This window comes from Helianthus annuus, chromosome 16 (genome assembly GCF_002127325.2).
Source record: "Helianthus annuus cultivar XRQ/B chromosome 16, HanXRQr2.0-SUNRISE, whole genome shotgun sequence".
In the NCBI taxonomy this organism is placed as follows: domain Eukaryota; kingdom Viridiplantae; phylum Streptophyta; class Magnoliopsida; order Asterales; family Asteraceae; genus Helianthus; species Helianthus annuus.
Window position 1 is genome coordinate 148,104,171 of NC_035448.2, and position 16,964 is coordinate 148,121,134.

General features: G+C 45.6%; 1 pseudogene; it reads left to right on the forward strand.

Moving 5' to 3' along the window:
- The first annotated feature begins 2,426 nt into the window (after window positions 1-2,426).
- Window positions 2,427-15,942, forward strand: LOC110916442 (annotated as a pseudogene).
- The last annotated feature ends 1,022 nt before the right edge of the window (window positions 15,943-16,964 follow it).

Here is a 16,964-nt window from a genome sequence, read left to right on the forward strand (position 1 = left end):
GGTCGGTAAGTATAAATCATACCTTAACGTATCCCCTCGCCATGATTACATCTGATAAGTTGAGTTTAAGTGGACAACAATACCGAAAATTGTTATAGGATGCTTATCTTAATGTTAACTAATTGAACAACAGGAGTGTTTTGGCATGACCGTACACTGATATGATTCTCTTACCCTCGAAACTCGCAAAAAGAATGTCTGTATATATTTATTTATTTACTGCTTAACTTTTATTGTTCTTTATTAAACAGTTTCGTCGTTTGGTGCATATCAGCACGACATTAGCGGTGATGTCGTTTGATAACACTCAAAGGATTTTAAATTGTTGTTTCTTAATTTCAAAAATACCAAAAAGATTTTAGGCGTGTTTTAATATAAACTTTATAAAAGCCAAAAAGATTCTCTTTCTACTTTATTTTCGATCGTACGATGTTGGAGCTCGAGTCTTCGTTGCCTGAAACCTGAACGAAAACCGAATTGACTAAGTCTTCATAACGGTCGAAATTTGCAGATTTTGAAAGTTAGAATTTAAAATGATAAATTTATTAAACTTTCAAACTGTCGGACGGTGTTTGATTACGACATGGTCATTCGTGTGTCATTTGGTTATACTAACTATTCCAAGCAGTTGTTCTCATTACGTGTTTAGATTTCTTGCATGTGCAGATTCTAAAGGCTAGGAGAACATGGTCGATGACAAGCTTTGGAATGAAGACACGACGAGAAGGCGCTCAAAAGATGAAGATGATCGAGTTGCCGCTGGCCATCATCAACACCACAAGGATCTCACTTCATAAAGATAAAGTGTTTCGCGAGCATAACTCAAGGGGGAGCTTATGTTAAGGGGGAGTTTGTCAACACACTTCCTACATGATACGGGTAGTTTGTTGATACACTCTCGGCTTTCAAGATGTGAAGACTTTGAAGATCCTCCGACTTTGAAGACTTGAAAGGACATCAGAGTTTTGAGAACTCGAAGACCAAAGACCATCGAAGTTCGAGACGAGTCTACAACTATAGAAGATAAAGACAAAGCTATAGCCAAGGGGGAGTTTGTTGATGCACTTGTGTCTGTACTTTGTCTGTATTCGGTCACGATGTAAACGATGTCCTGATTAGTGTTGTAAGTTGACCAAGTCAACCATCCTCCAGTTTGACTTGGACAACAGTTGGTAAATGTTGAAAGATGTTCTGTCTCGAAGGATAAGAGATCGAAGGATGATATGGATCCTTCGATCTCATCGAAAGATATGCTTCGAATGATTAGACCTCGAAAGGTGATCTTTCGAGGTCCCTGCTGATCGTTCGAGTGACTTGTCATCGATAGATGATCCTTCGGACCATCTATCGGATCCTTCGGACTGGACATCATGGGCTGGGTATAAATACCCATGCAGTGTATGTGTTAGACAGACACTTAGACAGATTCACACAGAGACTTTCGAGAGAGCTTGAAAGCATTCTGTCCAGAAAACACACACACACACTTTGAGAGTTTGCAAGTTAGATTTGTAAACATTGTGCTTGTAACCGAAACCTTCATACGTATTAATACATTGGTGTTAATCGGTGAACCCTTGTGTGTTTGTGTTGATACTTGCTTCATCCCGGTTTGCTTGCTAGCTTGGATTCCGCACTCGCTAGTGGGTTAGTATAACAAGGTTTGAGGTTCGTCATCCTCCGACAAGGGACCTACAAGAACAAAACTTTTACATATGTGTAAACTTATGACATATATCCACCACAATAATGTTACCATAAATATTATACGAATAAGAAAACTAACAGAAACGAGTTTTGCAATGCAAAGTGTGGCTCCCGCCGCATCGCGCGGGCACCCTACTAGTATATGTTAATGCTCGATTACAAACGTCGTTGCATGTAAAAGCGTAAATAATTAAAAAAGCGAAGAGGCTTTTGTATTTGAGTGTCTTCGGTACACAAGAGTAAATAATTTGGTTTATGATAATTGTTTAAATTGTCTGTCATGGCTTCTTAAACTTTGTTTGGCTACGTGATGATCACGAGATCTGTTTCACATTTATAGGATTGCATAAGGCAATTTGTCCCTTTGCCTAGTAGCTCAACGTGAAGAAACAAAATTAGAGACAATCATCTATATATATATTAAATTGATTTCAATTAAGTAGAACTAATCATCTTCCACGGATCGAGAGCCTAGTTTTGTTGTCCATATTGTCACAAATAACTTTGTTAGAATTCAAGAAAATGTAACTAATATAGTAATATTCTAATAGGATACCTGGTTACACATAGAATGCAATTTCACTTAGATTATATGTTTTGTTTATTATAGTAATCATATTCAGTTCTATATATGTCTTTCTCTAAACTCAGCAATCATCTAACAATTTATTAATCTATTTGAGTTGTTCAGCTTCACACATTCTCTTTGCAAGTCAGACATGGCTCTTAAAGTCAACAGGAGTTTGGCCTTTGCAGTGCTTCTTCTTGTGGGAATATCAAGTATGGAAGTCATGTCCCGATCGCTACATGAAGCGTCCATGGTGGAGAAACATGAGCAGTGGATGGTGGTCCATGGACGTGTTTACAAAGATGCAGCCTGAAGAAACAGTGATCTAATTAGAGTATTAATTAGGTGGGTTTATGTTTCTATCATAGAGGTTAATCTTCTTTTAGGTATTTGAGCTCCGACTGCTTAATCAACCTGCAAAACAGAACACCGTTACTCGTTAAGAGGGGAATGTGGGGGTTTCCCTCTTAACCAGGCTCCGGCGTGAGAATAAGCGTCTGCTTTGAGAGTAATTAAATGTAAAGAGTGAGAGCCAAGAGAATAGAATGTTTAACCTGAGGAATGAAGGTCTCTATTTATAGTCGGAGAGGTATAAGAGGTTGTGGGCTGATGGGCCTTGGGCCAGAAACGGACAACAACGAATATGCTCTTTGCCTCGCTGGCCTCGACTGCTTAGTGGCTTCTAGATGCTCGTCGGTGCTGGCGCCCCTTGATTGGAGCCACGTGTCATTGTTGTCGGCCTTGTTGTCCTTCTGTCATCAGCAGACGAGTGGAGATCGTGAGACAGTTGTCTCCGTCCTCTGATTGGTGCCATGTAGGCGTCCTTGTGTACTTCTCGTCAGGCGATCGTGGCGCACGATTGACCAGAGCCTGCTAGACGCTCATTGGCTCCTTTTACTGCCACTTGTACCTTGTGTACCACTGTAGGTAGCCGCGCGCTTCCTTACCGAGTGGATTTTGTTTGATGGCAACTAACCCGCGCGGGGCTAGTGTGCTCATCTATACCATTGTTTTTATGCTAAGTGTTGGTATCTGGGTTTGTTATGTGCTCTTCCTCGCGCGGGGTAAGTTATAATGTGACGTGAGTTGCGCGAGGCTGTATTATCAAGTTGTTATGTTAAGGAGTATGGTCTCACGTGCAACCTGTTATGAGGTTTGCGCGACTTTTTGGGACCATACCCCTTCAAGTCCCCCCAGTCCAGTGCTGCACCATGCGCAACGCAAGTGGTTGGAGTTCTGGACTTAATAAAAATAAGAGAAGGGGAAATAGTCCTTTTGGTCCTGACTTGTATGGCGCATGTATAATACTGATGTTCTTCATGCGCAGGCCCAAGGCAGGTGTTGGGTGATTTGTTATTGTGCCCTTTAGGCGCGCGAGATTATAGTAGGTTATATATATCTGGCGCGGCTCATGTAACTTCTATATGAAGTTTCTTGTGTGTTTTATGGCGGGAAACTTCGAAATTTGAACTTCTGACAAGTTGGTGAGATAAGTCGCTGAGAGCGACGCTTGAGTTGACCCCTGGCACGGATGTCATCATGCCGCCTGCGGCGGTTGCACTTCATGTTAGGAGAGTGGGTGCCACGCGCGCGTGGTAACCGTCGTCCCTGCTTTTCCGCTCTACGTGGCAACTTCTCGTTGGTTGCCCTTGCGGCGAGTGCGGCACGGTTACCCATCGCATTAAATGCGATGGGTATATATATCCGAATAGAAAGGTGAGAGATTCACTTTCTCTTCGTTTCTTCTCCAATTTCCTCTCAAAAGGTCTTTGAATCTTCAAGGTGTTCTTCATCTTCTTCAAGATTTCTTCAAATCTTCAAACTTTTCTTCGTTCTTTTTTCCAGATCCTTCTAAAATATGAGTGAGGAGCACCAAGAGGTTCCTGCTAGTGAGGAAGGACCGGTTCCAGTCCTTAGATGGGACTTAGGTCTGTTCGAACAGATTGTTCGGAGCTTCAGATTCCCACCGGAGTGGGACGCCCGGTATCCGGCTCAGGGCCAAACCGCGGCTGATGCCCCACCCGGCTATATTACCCTTTATGAAGATTTCTTTCTTCAGGGTAATTTCCGGCTGCCGGCGACCAATTTTCTGGGTAGTATCCTTTCTTACTACAGGTTCCACATATCTCAGATGAGTCCACCTGGGATGGTGAGGGTGAGACACTTCGAGTTCTTATGTCAGTCTCATGGCATCGAGCCATCCGTAGACAAGTTTCGATCCTTTTACCAACTGCAAAGGACGATGGGGTTTTTTTCGTTTGCGAGCCGGGGTGCGGCGAAGAAGATCTTGTTGAATCCACCCAAGAGTTTCCATGATTGGAAACCCAAGTTCTTCTTCATCAGGGAAGAAGTTGTGCCGGTTGCTATGACCTTTAGGGAATGGACTGAGGCCATACCCAAGGAAGACCTGACGATCCCAAAAACGGCTTTGTGGTATCAGCAGCTGACCCCAACCCCGAACCGGGTGTTTGGGGAAAGTGTTCTAGTTGCAGCAAAGATGAGTGACCAGTGGTCACCTAGCAGCAGGGATGTTCCCGTGTTGAAGCTTGGCGATCAAGGTTAGTCGTTTCTCTGTCTTCTTTTTAAGTAGGATTTCTGTAATTATTACTTACGTATCTCCGTTTATAGAGGCGCAACTCTACCAAGCTGCTTTTTCTACTTTTGGAGGCTCCATGGGCGTTCGCCCATTGCGCGATGACGAGGAAAGCTGGTATGACCAGATTAGAGGAAACTTCATGTTTCCTGCTGCTGATGCTTTCGCTTCACCGCCAACCGCTACTGAAGGTGCGCAGTACCCTAAACCTCGTCCATTGCGCTCTGTGACTCTCGCTGGGAAAGAGACTTTCTATCTTTCCAGCGATGAGTCTGTAGGTTCTTCCAGCGGCGAGCTAAGCTCTTGGTCTAAAATCTTTGCAGGTGTGTTGCGCGACCTGGGGATTGACCCAGAGGAGAAAAAGAAGAAGCCTGTGAAGAAGAAGAAGAAGGCGGAGCCGGAGGTGACCAGCAAGGGCACTGGCCCTAGTCGCGCAACAACTGCTGCTGGCAAAGGTACTCTTCGCCTTCGTCAACGTGACTTGGATGATTATGTGATCATCAGTGACTCACATGAAGGTTTATCATATGCAGCTAAGGGAAAAGCTAGTGCTGGTGGGTCAAAGAGTTCTGGAAGCGCAGGTTCTCGCAACCCTGAAGCTGGCGCGACTCCGTCTTTCCCAGAGGATGAAGAAGTGGAAGAGGAAGATGCTGCTGCCCAACTTATTGGGCGGAAGAGGGGTAGGAGCGAGGCTACGACTGCTGTCGCTTCCGCGCCTACATCTGTGGTGATACCTGTGATAGGGAAGACAAGCAGGCTGCGCTCGTTGTACCAATTTTCTCCTGGTATGCTCTTTTCTTCTCTTTTCTAAAAAACCTCTTTGCTTACATACACTTGCCTTATTTTGCAGAGGTCAAGAAGAAGACCCCTGAAAAGGCGGTTACATTCAGTGAAGCTGGGGTAAAGAGGCCCAAGATAACCGTCAAGCCCACTGACACTACAGCCCAGGACGCCGCGAAGGCGGCTGAGGCGCAGCGAAAGGTGGAGGAGGCGCGTAAGAAAGAAGAGGAGAAGAAGATTGCGGAGGAGAAGAAGAAAAAGGAAGAAGAGAAGAGGAAGGAGGAGGAGAGGAAAAGGAAGGAGGAAGAAGAAAAGAAGCGTAGGGCGGAGCAGGAGAGGTTGGCTGAAGTGGCGAGGAAGCAGGCCTTGGAGAAGGAGCTATCGGCGAAAAAGGCTATGGATCAGCCTCTTATACCTCCAGGTCCAGAGGTCACCAAACCAACCAACACCGGCCCTGTTACTACTTCTAAGGGTTCCAGCCGCTTCTCCTCAAGCAGCGCGAGCTCTGGTGGAGCTGGGGGTTATAACCCCAATGTGATAGGTGCGAAGGACACCGTTGGGGATATTTACTACAAGACTTACACCGAAGAAGAGCGTGGGGACGCTCCTCATCAAGCCCCCTGGAGTTTAAAACAGAAAGATACTTTCGTCGAGTTCAGCCCTGCGCGCGAGTGGTTCCTGAACTCTTTTACACCTGCTGAAGTCCATCGGCAAAGGGCGAAACCTCACGAAATGTTGTATCGTACTTATATTCTTGCGGAGGCCAACGCTCGTGCTGCCAACCATCAAATAGTTCGCGAATGGCGAACGATGGTTAGGGAGCGCGCCGACTGGGAGGCTTATCGCGAGCGTATGCTGAAACGTATTGCTGAATTCGAAAAGTCGAAAACCGCGTTTGGTGAGGAGAGAGCCAAGTTTGAGGCTGACAAGAAGGCTGAAGAATGGGGCCGCGAGGGGCTGCAGAAAAAACTTCACAATGTTGAGGAGCAACTGGCCAAGGAGAAGGCCGAGTTCAAGCGTATATGCGCCCAAGACAACTATCGTGCTTATGCTCTACGACAGAAGATCGTTGATCTTGAGGCTAAAGTTGCGCACTTGACGTCAAAGGTGGAGGAAGCGCAGGGTGAAAAAGCTGCCAAGCAGCAGATGGAGGTTAGTTCTACTGATTCTCGCTCTTCCTTTTTTGTTTATGAGATTTCTTTAAGTCAATTCTCAAGGCGTTTGCCAATTTTTAGGTTGAGCTGACTGCAGCCAAGGTGCAATTGTCCAACAAGGACAAGGATCTCCATGCCAAGGACGTTGAGATAGCGGAACTCAAACGTCGCTTGAATGAGCAAATCGACAGATGCGAGTCTTTGGAGATTGACCTTGAGGCTGAGAAGGTCAAGGCTGCTGATGCTGAGGAGGCGCGTGCTGTGAGCACTGCCGCGCTGAATGTGGCCCAAACCAATTACTCTGAGGCTCAAGGTATCGTCGATACACTTGTCTCAGAAGCGGAGTGGATGCGCACTCGTGGAGTAGTGTTGGTAAGTGCCTTATGCTTTTTTCTTAAGTTGATTTGAAGAGTTTTTCTTTAATGCTTATCTTTTGTTGAAGGTTGCCAACTCCATCCTAAATGCGAACGAGCTAGATCGCGCCGTAGCGGCTCTGACAGATGCGGCGCGTGCGGTGGGTCATCGGGGAGGCTATCTGGAGTGTGCTGATCATGTTGAGCAAATGCTTGGGCAAGAATTTGATACAAGTCATTGCTCAGTGACAGAACATGCCGATGCTGCGCTGGCAAGTGCTGAAAATTCCTATGACAACCTCTCTTTGCCTATCATGGAGTTGGTTGTCGAATCGTTAAAGAAAGACGACTGGTGCCAGCGTCTTAAGGCAATCCTCGATCCACCGGTTACCGTCGAGTTGTCCGACGAAGAGCCAGTCGGTGATGATGGCGGTGATGGTGATGATGATGGCAATGATGATGATGGTGAAGATGACGGAGATGATGGTGATGATCGTCGCGAAGAGTAGGAGAGTTTGTTGAGTAGGTAGTTGATAGGCATTTGTGCCTTTGTAATATCTTTGATATTCTTATGTATGATGCTGCGCGGTTGCGCAAGTTGTTAATGAAACATTTTGTTTTTTCCGTTGCAATTATTGCATTGTTATAAAACTTTATGCTAAATTAGTTCGAATAAATGGAAGCGTTTTGTAAGTATTTAGGTGATCGTCCGGTCTCGCGCTTTGTTTGCGGAGGACCTTGGAGGTGGTTTGAACCGTCTTGAAATGCTGTAGTGTTTTCGCGCTAATCAAAAGTTTAACATGCATTTGTAACGAAAAAATATAATAGAAAAAACATGTCGTATGTTTTCATTCAAGTCAGAAGTTGGCTCTTAGGCCTTCATACATATTTGCCAGTGGCTCGTAGCCGGCGTAGTTAATTGAAAGATGGCGTAAGGCCGAAAAGATTACATATAGCATTTGCGCAATTGTTGCGCATTCCAAGTTCTTGGTAAGATGTGGCCATCTAAGGTGCGTAATTTGTAGGCCCCCTTGCCCAGGACCTCATGGATCAGATATGGGCCTTCCCACTTAGGTGCCAATTTCCCTGGGCGTTCCGCATTCGATGCTTCGTTGTCGCGAAAGACGTACTCCCCTAGGTTGAAGGTACAAATGCGGACCCTTGTGTTGTAGTACCTTTCCAGCTGAGTTTTGTACTTGGCCTCTCGGATTCTTGCGATTTCGCGTCTTTCTTCTAACAGGTCCAAGTCTAGGCGCCTTTCTGCTTCATTGTCAATTGTGTTGACCGTTGTCATGCGTGGCGAGGGCAGGCCAATCTCCGCCGGGATTACCGCCTCTGAGCCATAGACCAGGCTGAAAGGGGTCTCGCCGGTACTCGTCTTTGGCATGGTCCGATGAGCCCATAAAATGCTTGGGAGCTCATCAACCCATCCGCGCCGCCTTGTCCCTAATCTGGCCTTTATCCCTTCGACGATACATTTGTTCACACTTTCCACTTGTCCGTTGCCTTGTGGGTGTGCAACGGAGGTGAAAGTGTGTTCGATGTTCATCTCCTTCATCCAGTTCTTAAGATCGTCTGAAGCAAAGTTGGTGCCATTGTCTGTCACGATCTTGAGCGGGAGGCCAAATCTGCATATGATGTGTTCCCATATGAACTTGCGCACAATCATAGCTGTGGTGGATGCAAGGGCTTTGGCTTCTACCCACTTTGTGAAGTAGTCAACAGCTACTATGATGAACTTTACGGCGCCGGGTGCATCCGGGAAGGGTCCCACCATGTCAATTCCCCATTGTTGGAAGGGCCATGCGGTGGACACGGGAATGAGATCGTTTTTAGGGCGCAGCGTTTTTGGAGAGTGTCTCTGGCAAGAGTCACATTTGCGGATCTCCTTCATTGCGTCGACATGCATACCCGGCCAGTAGTAACCGGCGCTCATGATCTTCGCGACAACCATCCGTGGTCCGGAGTGAATGCCACAAATCCCTTCATGAATTTCCCTTATCAGATAATTTGCATCCTGGGGGTCCACGCAACGTAGTAGTGGTCCCAGGAAGGATTTTCGGTACAGGATACCGCCATTCATTTCGTACTGTAAGGCTTTGTTTTGGATCTTTCTTGCTTCCGCTTTGTTCTCGGGAAGCACCCCCTCTTGCAAGTATTGGATGATGGGGGTCATCCATGATGTCTGCCCTGTTTCGATTACGTTAACTTGGCGCAGTAAAACCGATGGGTTCTTGAGTACCTCTATCCTTACATCCTTGGCGAGATGTTGAAAGGAAGTCGAGGCAAGCTTGCTCAAAGCATCGGCAGGCTTGTTGTCTGAGCGATTAATGTGTATAACTTTGTGGGATTTGAATTGCTGTAACAATTCTTTCGCTTGTTCCAGATATAAAGCCATGACTTCTCCCTTCGCGTCGTATATGCCATTTACTTGACTGGCTATCAGGAGTGAATCAACATGTGCGCGCAAGTTTTTTGCTCCCATCTTGATGGCGAGGCGTAAGCCTGCCAGAAAAGCCTCATACTCGGCTTCATTGTTGGTGTTTTTGAAGTCGAGCTTAATGGCGTAAGTAAACTCGTGCTTTTCTGGGCTCACTAGACGTAAACCTGCTCCCGCGCCATCTTCATTTGATGCCCCGTCCGTGTAAAGCATCCAAGTCTCCTCTGTTGTATTTTCTTCGGGAGCCTCTATCATTTCACATTCCTTGATTTTATCAGCCGGCACTTCTGTGATGAAGTCGGCGAGGACCTGCCCCTTAATGGCTGGGCGCGGTCGATACAAGATGTTATGGCCGCCCAGTTCAATGGCCCATTTTGCTAACCTGCCAGATGTCTCAGGCTTCTGCAGTATAGTGCCAATGTGGAAGTTTTAAGCACAGTTATCACATGGCCCGTGAAGTATCGACGCAGCCTTCGGGAGGCGTGTAATAGCGCAAGAACCAGCTTCTCCATTGTGGAATATCTTGTTTCTGGGTCTGTGAGTACCCTGCTGACGTAATAGATCGGGGTTTGCACACCGTTCCTGTCTACCAACAATACTGACCCTACTGCCTTATCCGAGGAGGACAAGTACAGCACAAGGGGCTCTTTTTCAAATGGTGCCGTCAGCGTGGGGAGTTCGATCAGACATGCTTTCATTTGTTGAAAAGCTGTTTCGGCTTCTGGGGTCCATTTGAACTCTTGCTTCTTTACACAATTGCGCAGTGTACTGATGAAGGGATACGACTTTGCGGCGTGATTGGAGAGAAAACGATTTAGCGCGGCCAGCCGGCCGGCTAGTCGTTGCATTTCCTTGATGTTTCTCGGTGAGGGCATTCGTTCTATAGCCTGTACCTTCTCTGGATTCACCTTGAAACCGCCGTTTGTGACAATGAAGCCCAGAAACTTCCCTTCTTCCATGCCAAAGGAACACTTGGCTGGATTTAACTTCATATTTACGCTGCGCAATGAGTTGAACGTCTTTTCGATGTCTTTCAACATTTGGTCCTCCTCGGGACTTTTCACCACTAGATCATCGATATAAACCTCAATATGCTTTCCGATGTCACCTGCGAAGGTTTTGTCCATCAAGCGTTGATACGTCGCGCCTGCGTTCTTCAGACCAAAAGGCATTTTTGTGTAGCAGAAGATTCCAAGATCTGTTCTGAATGCTGTCTTGTCTTCATCTTCTAGTTTCATCTGCACTTGATGGTATCCTTTATAGCAATCCAAAAAGCACTTCCATCGGTATGGCGCGAGAGAATCTATTTTTTTATCGATCTCAGGCAAGGAATAGCAATCCTTTGGGCACGCCTTGTTGAGATCAGTGTAGTCTACGCACATGCGCCATCCGCCATTTGATTTTTCGACCATCACGGGGTTCGCCACCCAACTCTGATATCTGACCTCTCGCAGGATCCCGGCTTTGAGCAGCTCACATACCTGCTCGTTCATTGCTTTTGTCTTGTCTGCCCCTAGGCTGCGCCTTCTTTGGACCTTTGGCTCGACAGATGGGTACGTGTTTAAGCAATGCTCGGTGATGTTGCGCGGGACACCGGTCATGTCTGCCGGCGTCCAGGCAAATATATCCATGTTTCGAAACAGCAATTGCTTTAGACGTGTTCTGATGTCTGACGAAATGGCGTGGCCAATTGTCACGGTCTGCTCGGGGTATTTTCGGTTTAAAACCCATTTCTCCGGCTCAGTCGTGGAGACCTTCGCCGCCTTTGTTGGGCGCAGCTCTTCAGTTGACATTACTTCTTTCTTGGCGTATATGATTGCTACTCCTGTTTTGGTTGGGAATCCTATTGCAGAATGAGGCGTTGACGTCACCATGTTTAGCTCGCCTTGTGTTTCCCTCCCAAGAAGTACATCATGCCTTGATTTCACTGGCATTACCATAAAGTTCACATTTGTTGTTCTTGAGTGTTTCCCATCAGAAAGCGTGACGGGAAAACTGATCTGTCCGAGAGGAAAAACAATCTCGTTGCAAAATCCAGACAAAGGATAATCGACAGGTTCGAGTCGCGCTTTATCCTCTTCATCCAGCTGATTGAAACATTGTTCATAAATGATGTCGGCAGTACTTCCCGGGTCTATGAATATGTAGTCAGTTTCATAATGCCCGAGTATGCCGGTGATGACCACAGGACGTGTGGCGCGAGGTCCGCCGCGCACTACTGGAAATACAACTTGCTGTTCTTGCCATGAAGGTTCATAAGGGCGTTTGCCTTTCTCTTTCGCGCTGTACCTGGGTCCGTTGACCATGTGAGTCTCTAGTCGTCGGACCTTTTTGTGGTTACCCTCATCATGGCGCTGGAGTTGACGGGTTTCCTTGCGTACATTCTTCACTAAATGGCCTAGTTTGCCGCTTTTGAGCGCTCTCTCGATTTCCTGGCGCAAGCTGTAACAGTCGTCGGTTAGGTGCCCTGAATCTTTGTGAAAATCGCAGTACAAGTTAGGGTCTTGCCCTTTCTTGTTTGTCATTGGCCTTGGCGCCTTGAAATCGACATTCTCCGTCATCAACACCTCCTTTGGAGTTTTTGTGAGCGGAGTCCAGTGTTTATCACGATTGTCGTCTCTGACTGCTTTCTTGTAACCGATTCGGTCAATCGTTTCTCGCGCATCTTCTCTGTAACGTGGCCTGTCGTCACGGCCTCTGGGTCTCTCAGACTTCCAATCATGACTCTTGTACTTGTTGCGCTTGTTGTTGTTGTCGCGCGTACTTCCTCTTGAAAATCGATCTTCTGGGTAGTAGCCCTTTCCACCAGCAAGGGATTCCTCAGTTTGCGCGACGATTTTTGCGGCTTCCATCAGTTTATCCCACTCCTTCGGCATTCCATCCTTGCCTGTGATGGTTCTAATGAGACTATCGCAGCGTATAGCCTTTTTAAAGTGACAGCGCATGAGTTGCTCGCTGACGCCGCCTATTTCCAGGCACTCTTTGTTAAAACGCGTGATGAAGTCCTCCAGACCTTCACCATCTCTTCTCCAAATATCCTCTACTTCGGCTGTGTCACGTTGGTAGCGACGTTGTTGGCTAAAGTAGCTTAAGAACTGCGTCTTGAAATCTGTCCATGACTTAATCTTTCCGGGCGGAAGACTGTCAAACCAGGCGCGAGCCGCTCCGGTAAGAGTTTGAATGAACAGGTGGCACCACATGGGCATGTTCCAACCTCCCATGCAGCCCACACTCGTGAATGTTCTGACGTGGTCGTCTGGGTCAGTCAACCCATTGAATTTCCCAACGGTTGGGGGTAATTTCTCTCGTGAGAGCGGTGCGAGTGCGATTTTCGGGATAAACTTGGAGTGCTCCGCAGCTTCCGCTGGTCTGTATGCCAGGCGGAAATCTCGTTCAGCCTCTTCTGTATAGCCAATGTGTTGTCTTGGCTTATAGTACTCATGGTTTTTTGGTAAACGATTAAAGACTGATGATTCTTCATCACCTTCCCATGTAGGATCATATGGGTCGGTTTCTTCCCATTCATTGTTCATGTTGCGCGGCGTGAGCCGGCTGTGAACAGGGCCTCGTTGAAGGTCCGACGGATATTCATAGTAACTATCCGTGTCCCCTCTTGTATCGCGCGTGTCTTGTATGCTTAAACGTCTTGTAGGGGGAGGCCTGTTAGTTCTGCCTTGTAGATTGGCTGGTGGTGGCATTTGGCGCACCCCCTGACTCGGAGGGGTGACCAAGGACGGTTCTGCCGTCAAAACTGCTTGCTGCGCGATGAGCGATTGGTATGCTGCATTGATAGTGGCGATGTTCTTGGCATACCATGAGGCTGGGGTTTCGCCTTCTGGTAAGCCAAGTAATGCAGATACATTTTGAGGTGGCGCTGAGTTCGAAGGTCCTTCTCCGTTTCCTGGGGTGACCACTTGTGTGATGCGGGTGAAGCTCCCGCGCGGACCCCCAGTATTGTTGATTTCAACTTCGCCGATTTCTTCGATTTGTTGGGCTTGGAAGGTTTGGACTCCTTCACCCAACGCCGTGTTAGAGTTGGTTCCGAAACCGAACTCTGGGATGATTCCTTGACCAGTCATAGTCGAAGTAAGGAAAAGATGTCAAAAGCTCAAATGAAAGAAGATGAGGGTGGTTATAGAAAAAATCGGTGGGCGCCAATGAAGAAACAGTGATCTAATTAGAGTATTAATTAGGTGGGTTTATGTTTCTATCATAAAGGTTAATCTTCTTTTAGGTATTTGAGCTCCGACTGCTTAATCAACCTGCAAAACAGAACACCGTTACTCGTTAAGAGGGGAATGTGGGGGTTTCCCTCTTAACCAGGCTCCGGCGTGAGAATAAGCGTCTGCTTTGAGAGTAATTAAATGTAAAGAGTGAGAGCCAAGAGAATAGAATGTTTAACCTGAGGAATGAAGGTCTCTATTTATAGTCGGAGAGGTATAAGAGGTTGTGGGCTGATGGGCCTTGGGCCATAAACGGACAACAACGAATATGCTCTTTGCCTCGCTGGCCTCGACTGCTTAGTGGCTTCTAGATGCTCGTCGGTGCTGGCGCCCCTTGATTGGAGCCACGTGTCATTGTTGTCGGCCTTGTTGTCCTTCTGTCATCAGCAGACGAGTGGAGATCGTGAGACAGTTGTCTCCGTCCTCTGATTGGTGCCATGTAGGCGTCCTTGTGTACTTCTCGTCAGGCGATCGTGGCGCACGATTGACCAGAGCCTGCTAGACGCTCATTGGCTCCTTTTACTGCCACTTGTACCTTGTGTACCACTGTAGGTAGTCGCGCGCTTCCTTACCGAGTGGATTTTGTTTGATGGCAACTAACCCGCGCGGGGCTAGTGTGATCATCTATACCATTGTTTTTATGCTAAGTGTTGGTATCTGGGTTTGTTATGTGCTCTTCCTCGCGCGGAGTAAGTTATAATGTGACGTGAGTTGCGCGAGGCTGTATTATCAAGTTGTTATGTTAAGGAGTATGGTCTCACGTGCAACCTGTTATGAGGTTTGCGCGACTTTTTGGGACCATACCCCTTCACAGCCGAAAAGGAAATGCGTTTTAAGATATTTAAGGCTAATGTTGAGCACATAGAGGCATTCAACAGTGAGAAGGGCAAGTCTTACAAGCTTGACGTCAATGCATTTACGGACCTGACTAATGAGGAATTTCGGGCGTCACGCAACGGCTTTAAGGTTTCTTCTCATCCTAGAACTACAAGTTTTAGGTATGAAAATTTAACCGCGGTTCCATCTTCAATGGACTGGAGGCAAAAGGGGGCTGTGACACCGGTGAAGGATCAAGGCCAGTGCGGTAAGTGATCAAACTGTTATGTTCTCAATTCACTACTAGAAAACTGGGACGTTCCTACTAAAAAATGCGTAGGAAACATATATTTTTGACGAATTTCCATGAAATATTTTTTTCTCAAAAAAAAAAAACCCACAGTGGGAACCCGCAGGACAGAATTACTCTTTGAACTGAGAGAAATCTGGTATGTTATTGAATGACTAAACCAATATTACATGAAACCATATTATATAGGGAAAATTTTAGCATGTGTCATCAAATAGCCAACTTAGAAATTATATGTGATAATTAAGAAATTAATATTTGTAACTAACAAATTACAAAAATTTGTGACAACTTGTGATTTTCTTATTAAATGAAAATCCAGGAAACTCTTCAAGATAGTTTGAGATAGTTTGTCGTTTTTCACGCTTATCAAAATTCGATTCTAACTTATACAACGTTGTATAGGATGTTGCTGGGCGTTTTCAGCAGTAGCAGCTACTGAAGGAATCAACCAGTTGTCTACTGGAAAATTGGTATCGTTATCTGAACAAGAACTAGTTGATTGCGACACAAGTGTCGAAGATCAAGGTTGCAACGGTGGTCTTATGGATGAAGCCTTCAAATTTATCATACAAAACAAGGGCATAACTTCCGAGACTAATTACCCGTATAAAGGAATTGACGGCACTTGTAGCACAACAAAAGAGTCGTCCCATGCTGCCACAATCACTGGATACGAAGACGTGCCTGCCAACAGCGAAGAAGCATTGCTGAAGGCGGTGGCAATGCAACCAGTTTCTGTAGCCATTGATGCTAGTGGACAAGATTTTATGTCTTACAAAAGCGGTGTTTTCACAGGAGAATGTGGAACCCAACTAGACCATGGTGTTACAGCAGTTGGATATGGTACAGATGATGATGGCACCAAGTATTGGCTTGTAAAGAATTCATGGGGTACAACTTGGGGAGAGGAAGGTTATATTCGAATGCAAAGAGATGTTGCCTCTGATAATGGAATTTGTGGCATTGCCATGATGGCCTCATACCCAACTGCATAATGTATGAGCAGATACTCATTATCTAAATACTTTATACTTTATAAAGTTATTTCTACTTTTTTATATGATCTCCCGTAGTTTCTTCTCATGTATATGATTCCACTATTCGAAGTGCTAGTTATTGTATACTTCTTAATTACACTACATCATGGTGGTTTACTTGATCTCATTGTAAAGTTAAACTAGAAGTTTGCTTGCAAACATCTTACATATCAGAACACTCAAAATACAATCTATTATGTCCTTCAACAAGATAATTGTGGCATTACTAATTATCCTTTTGTATAATGATCTCCTGCTATTTCTTTAGATGCATTATATGTTTGTTGATTACACTATGTCATGGCGGTTTTCTTGATCTCATGTATAGTTGAAGCTTGTTCGCTAACATTTCCATGAAGCATTTTATCCCTTCTGGCATATGATTTTTTTAAATTAGCAGAAGTGCTTCTTTCATGGAATACTACATTCCTATAAACGTGATGTGTGTATAGTCACAAAGATCACCAATAACTATACATATTCTATATTTGGTATATGGTGTGATTTGGAGAAATTGGATGCCATTCTCATTAATCAAATCGGGTACATATACACGAATACAAGAGCATAATAAGGAAACTACATTTCCGTAAATCAAGGAGATATATGTGCACAATAATTACACTAAGTACAATAATATATTTTCGCTAATAGCCCCCCACCGTCGAAGCAGTAGCCGGCCGAATGCAAAGATTGGACTTGAAGCGATCAACCAAGATGCGTGGAAGGCCTTTCGTGAAGATGTTGGTATATTGGTATTCAGTAGGAACATGTAGGACGCATACAGCACCAAGACGAACTTTCTCTCGTACAAAATGAATATAAATTTCGACATGTTTGGTGCGTTGATGCTGAACCGGATTTTGTGATAGATACATGGTAGAAATATTGTCACAGTAAATGATGGACGCCTGTGTAACTGGAAGATGCAGCTCAAGCAGCATGTTGCGAATCCAAGAAAACTTTGCTGTAGTGTTTGC